This window comes from Haplochromis burtoni, unplaced genomic scaffold (genome assembly GCF_018398535.1).
Source record: "Haplochromis burtoni strain Fernald_Lab_line unplaced genomic scaffold, NCSU_Asbu1 Contig_18, whole genome shotgun sequence".
Taxonomy (NCBI): Eukaryota; Metazoa; Chordata; class Actinopteri; order Cichliformes; family Cichlidae; genus Haplochromis; species Haplochromis burtoni.
In genome coordinates, this window is record NW_024582379.1 from 1,320,378 (window position 1) to 1,326,972 (window position 6,595).

General features: G+C 39.1%; 1 protein-coding gene across 5 annotated transcripts in view; it reads right to left on the reverse strand.

Moving 5' to 3' along the window:
- Window positions 1–6,595, reverse strand: part of frmd3 (FERM domain containing 3) — a 59,029-nt gene that overhangs the window by 39,414 nt on the left and 13,020 nt on the right. The window lies entirely within an intron of this gene.

Sequence of the window (6,595 nt, forward strand, 5' to 3'; positions counted from 1 at the left end):
GTGTGTGTGTGTGTGTGTGTGTGTGTGTGTGTGTGTGTGTGTGTGTGTGTGTGTGTCCTATAACTGCTCTATAACCTGCTGAAGGAGGTGGATTCTGTGCTTCGTTTAGCAGAACTGATTGATTCACTCAGATATCATGTCTTTGCCCTTGAGACTGGAATTTACTCATCACCCGGGAAGCATCAGCATCATCACATACAGTCAGACCCACAGCTGACCAAATCTCATCAACAAAACTGCCTGTCAGCACATCGCCTAATCAGGAAACTTTAGTTGGGAATTTGGATTTTTATAGCACTTCCTAATATAACTTACAGTCTAATTTGTGTCTCACTTCCTTTAAAATTCCTAGTTATGCACTACCTAGAATTATTTTTATTACCAGGTGAAATTAATTATGCTGGAATTTTAGGTGAAAAACATTGAAATTCCATTTAATTCTAAATGAATTAGACTCTTAGTTAAGGGACATATTATACAGTCTTATTGAATATAGCAAAAAAATTGCACAAAAGCAAAAATGCATTAACACATTTCACGTGATTGTGCTAAGGACGGCTACATTTTGTGCACTGAGTAAGCAGCACACTCACACGTTAACAAGCATGACTGTAAAATTTATTCAGCTGCACTAACAAAGTCCCGCTCCCTCTGGCTTGACCAGGTCTCGCTTGAAAAATAGTTTTTAATCTCGATGAGGCTTTTATCTGGATAAATAAAGGATGATAAAAATAAATGACAAGTTCATCTGGATTGAGAATGATCTGTTTCAAAGGTTATAAGAGCATCCTATATCCTTATGGTGCTCTTTTCTGTCCAGTGGCTGCTTCATCAGCAGCGGTCAGTATGAACAGCACCTCATCAGCAGCCAAGGTAAGGTCGTTAGCTTTGCTCTTTATTTCTATTTTCAGAGATTTGCAAGTGAAATGCAGTGTAGTGGCTGACATCAGCTGACTTTGTTAAATGGCTTTAACAGAAGCACATTTTCAGCACATTTGCACGGCTGATTGTTTGTCAGACTAACGGCACTGAGCCTCAGATGTCCCATATATTTGAAGGGATTTTAATCTTTAAGAAAGCAGAGCTTTCTTTTTTTCGCACTATTTAGGACATTTTTCCTGCTCTGATTTTCCTCATTATTCTTTTTCCCACATTGTTGGAGCTACAGTGCAAAGTCTGCAAAGAATAGTAGCATGGACCATTTTCCATCTGGTTGCTCCATCAGCTCTCAACTATTTCATCAGTTTCGGTGCAGTAATGTAGCTGCTTGGAGTTTCTAATTGCTTTGTGCACTAATATTACAAATACATATCTTTTCTTTTTTTTACTGAAATCTAAGGTTGTGCCTTTAATCTTCCTGATCTAATGTAAATCTTAAAGGCAATTGTGTGTCATTTTTTTTAATATTACATGTGTTTTCTGCTTGTGAGTAGACAAAAAAAAAAACCCCAAAAAAACCCAAAACCATTTCTCAATTAAAAATTAATTTCTTTCCAGGCACAAAGCCCATGCAAATATTTTGTACTAATACTATATGCCTAGAAGTTACACAGCATCTACAGCCTTTATTTTAAGTACATCAAAGCATCATTATCATCACCGCAGCATTCCACAAACTGTGAAATCAGTTCATTTGCTGGCGTTGCATTCACTTATCCTCAGTTTTACACAAATATTAATTCCTGTTCATATGTTGAATTCTGTAAATACTGTAATGTTTTTGCCAAGACAACCTTTTAAATACATTTCTTAGTGAGTCATGCTGCATGTCTCAGTAAACAACTCAGCAAACACACTGTTATATGTACTACTAGACTCAAGGTGTTGACAGAACAGCCTCTGAAAATAAGATGTTTGCTGTAAATGTCACAGCAGCCACTCAAAAACCAACAGTTATATGTGTCCAGGACACCGCGGCTGTATTTGTTACGCACCAAATAAAGCAAAGCAAACATTAAACACAGCCTTAGTCAATTCACAAAGATACACTGTTGTAACAGCCAGAATTTCCAGGTCAGTGCAACCAACAGTAAAGGAGAATCAGCTAGATTGTTTATCAGTGCTGGGAGTACCAAATTACTGCTATTTAAGAAAAAGAGGTTCAAAAACATAAATCGTCTGTGTCTTAACATTAAGACGACTGTGTTAATGTTTAATACCTGCACAGGTATCTGCAGGTGGTTTGAAACATGAGCTGCCTCTGAAGTAGCCTTATTTTGGTCAGTCTACTTTTGCATTAGCCAGAGAATACATGTAAAGATGAGCTCAACCTATTAATATTCAACCTGTTCAGTGGTCCTAAACAGCTTCAGGCAGAGGAGTTAACTGTTACCTCAATGGTAACAGTTAATACATACATGATTAAAATACACAAATGACTCTAAAACCAGGTACACAACTACAAACATAATTATTAGCTAATGCTATGCCTAAAACAGTTTGCTAAAAGCACAGGATGTATTTTAACTTCTTAAAGTCCATGCTTCTTAGCTAATAGTGTTATTTATGAGTTGAAATTACAAACTAAATATAGTGGATAAACAGCTTTGTTACCTGAAATGATAAATAAAACCTTTAAATTATTTTACTAAACATGTGATTAGCAGAGAAACTGCTAATGAACCAGGTGAAATTGTAAAGTATGGTTAAACTGTTAAAGGTAAGATTAAAAAAGAAAGACTTAAACACAATAATGAATGAAGTAATTGCTATAGCTATTGGATAGGTGAATGAAAAAATGTGGTGCAAAGTGACATAAAGAGGAACATCTGTTGACCTGTAAAATGATCAGGGTTTTTGAATCCATCTGACAGGGCTGCGGTCATCACAGTCACATCACCACCTCTTAAGATTAAATTTTGATCAATCTGTGACACAACCAGCAAGGAAATTGGATTGTGGTTCTGGACATCTGACATCCTTTGAATAAATCCAGGTCCTGAGATACAAAATGCTCAAATTTGTTTGCCAGCTAGTTGCTAACTGTGTCTGATTCTAAGCGGATTAGTGCTGAGCATACAGCAGATTTTTGTTTTATAGATTTTTGAGTCAATAAAGAGGCCTGTTGCAAGCATGTAACAACACTACAACAGCACTCAGACAATAAAGTTGTGACAGTTCAATGATGAGCCGTAACTCACTGTAAATCCTCGTAAAGATAAGCGGAGCTGCTGACACCACTATGCAACTATTTTCACACCATCATTAAATATGTTCACCTTTTCCTTGGTGAAACCTGTCCAGTTTAATTAAACCATTTTTTATATAATACGTGACGTGGAGGATTTTGCAGGGGTGTTTGGTTGAATACAAGATGCCAAAACAGTATTAAAAATCTTCAACAGCAGTCTTAGGTGGATTTCCCCTGTGGCCTGTGTTATATCACCACAACATCAATTGGCTGTCAGTAATCCTGTTTGCTGCATGTCCCTACTGGCTGGTCCAGGTTTACCAGTATATCACCAGTAACATTAGTCAAATGTGTCCAAGCTGCGATTCTCAGTGTGTCCATGTTCACCTGTGGGTTGTATGTAAATAACCTAGAAAAAATTACTCTCTGTCTCTTTAAGCTGCACTTCTCCATCAGCATCCATGCATTTTGATGTGTATCTGTCTACATCTCTTTAGGATTTTTTTGGCTGATCCCTGACAACAGTGTTACTAAGATGTTAAATCTGAAGAGAAAACAGAGAGAGATCCATGGAGGGAGGAGAAAAATAGACGAAACGGAATAAAAACAGCCACGCTGTGAGCTGATTCCAGCCAGATCATCAAACGACACCTTTTCTCCGTCTCGTTCTCGGGCAGACGCTCGTGGAGCAAAGAGTGTTGGACTGACGCCAAGTGAGAATAAAGAGAAACAAACCAGGCAGAGTGAAACAGGGCCAAACATACTGAGAGGCTGAGAGCAGCTAACATAGAGCTAAAAGAACCAGTGAATAAAAAAGAGAGACTGACTGGTGAAGCAGAGAGGAAGAGAGATGTAAAGAGTCTATGTCATGTCCAACAAGGTCTGAATACATATTTTATATATCCAAAGGCTGGGCATTAAAGATTAACCCAGTCATCCTGTCTCTACATGATCTCACCTAATGATGGCAAAGTGCTCTTCTCTCAGCCTCGCTCAAAGACAGAGATGCATACACACTCTGCAAATAGAACCTCAGTGTGGAGCGAAGTCAGTTTAGCACAAGCAAAGTGCACTTTGACATGTGTGCTCGAGTGTGTGTGTCCATCCACTACCATGGTTAACCTCCTTACAGCCAGTCCAGTCCAAATTCTGGCCAAATAAACAAAACAAAACAAAACAAAAAAACCCATTAAGACACAGATGTTTTATTGTGTCTGTCTATTATTCATTTACAAAGCTAATTACATTTTGGGAAATGAACTTGGAACACATGGATTAATGCCCAATTGAAAAGTTGTGTGGAAACACGTAGTTTTCAGGGTTTTCCCCCAAATCTTCTATTTTAATTTGAGTATTTGAGTACTGTAGTTTTCGAATGTTTGAATGTTTTTGCCTAGTCAGCATGAACATTTTTAAGTGTCTACACAAGGAACAAGTAGCAGCAATGTGGAGACCAACAACTAAAGAAAGTTAATGACACTCACCCATCCTCGCCTTTTTGTGACAAGAGGCGAAATAAGCAATGACGGCATAAAATGCGTGGGTCCAGACTCAAACTTTACTCATCCTCAAAGTACTTGAAGAAACTACCAATGAGAGGGCAGGATGACAACCAGAGCCTGGAACGTCTGATCAGCCATCAGTGGCAAAGTGATGCAAATTTTCTAGGTAACCTTCTGATGTGTTTACCACCCTGTCATATCCCAATCATCTGCATTTTTATTGTCGTATATTAATTGTTGTCTCTGGCCATCACATTGCTGATGTCATCACGCATCATTCTGCAATATTCCAGGTTCAGGTTGCCTAGGGAACCTTCTAATGTACCTGTCAACCTGTCATATGCCAATTAATGGCATCATTCACCTGCATTTCCTCACCTCAAAGTTGAGAAAATGTTAACTCAGGATCACCCACTTTGTGTTGCCAGCTGTCAGTTTGCCTGTCATCGATTGAACATCATTGACTATTACTGATGATAGTTGCTTCCTGTTAGGACGTAACTCACCAACAGACCACATTATATGCAGTAAGTAACTGAATTATGTACATTAAGTAAATTAAAATAAAATAAACAATCGTGAAATTTTTAAACTGAAAATCTGAAAGTGTACATGGTTCGAGTGGGTGTTAAAGTGTCTGGTGCTGTAGTGAAGCCGAGAAGAATCAGGCTGGGATGTGTTAAGGGATGTGCTTATAGTTGCTTCCTGTGTAAACGCGACTCACCAACAGCCTTGGTGGACTCTGTCCTTGAGAAATCACCAGAAACAGTCCTTGGTGGTCTTTCACTCCAGTAATTGTCTCACTTTTAAGCCTCTGTGTGGCCACAGCTGCAGCCTGACTTACACTTTTAGGTTGTATCGCCATCTGTCCCTAAATTGTTAAAATTACTATGAAAGGTAAGGACGGGGAGATGCCATTTTCACAGATGCACAGAACAAATTGGATTCAGACATGGGGGCGGACGAGATTCTGATTCTCCTCAGGAGAAATAGCCTGCTCTACCCCTTAATCAGGGCTTCAGTAATGCAAGTTTAGCCCAACTTTTTATTGACTTGACTTTTAGAAGTCTATACCTCACTTCCTCTCTGTGTAATTACGCTGGATAAGGTTCTTTGCATTGTCATAGCAGCATGTGATGAGGATCTCTAGCAGTCTAGGGACTGACTCTTTAAGCAGCGTTTAAACAACTTTTGGAACATTTTGTGAACTTTGTGGGGGGTTTCAAGTACAACATGCCAGAAAAAAAAACCTGAGATCAACTTCCTTTAAGGAGCGTCATCATGTCAGTTTTTGAGGTAAGCATGTGTGGCAAGTCACATTACCAGTATGTACTGACAATAGTGATTAAGGTACTCCCCCGCCCCTGATGATACTCTGACTGTATAGTATGTAGTGTAGCTGAAGTTCATCACAGATATCTTATTTGTTCTGATCATGACTTTGTGACCACTACCAGTTCTGCACTAGGACCCTGGGTACATTGGCCTAGTTAAACAGCGCTTGTTGTTTAATTAACATGCATGCCAGCTCAATTATGACTCCTCCTTATCAACTGAGACGCAATTGCTTCATGACACGGCATACCTAATTGGCTGAGTTGAAACACTGTGTGAAGATCAGTGTTAAATTCCTGTGATGCCCCCGTGAAGAAATCTACTCTCACTCCTATCTGCATCCTCTGGGTGGGTGGTGGGGGATTGAAAAATAATGGTTTGCCCTCTTTACCTCCACGCCAACCAGTTTAAAAGCCAAGTAACTGCCATTCAAACAAATGATACACTAATTTGTGGCTTTTCTCTCTTTGTTGTCATTGCTGCTGCTCTTCAGGGAAATTGAAATTTAAGTCACAAGTGGACCAATTCCTCCTAATTTGCCAATTAGGATGTGTGCGAGTAGGCTTTTGTGCATGTGTCCTATTATTCACAGTGCCAATATTTCTAAAGCCAGTTTGTGTTTACCACC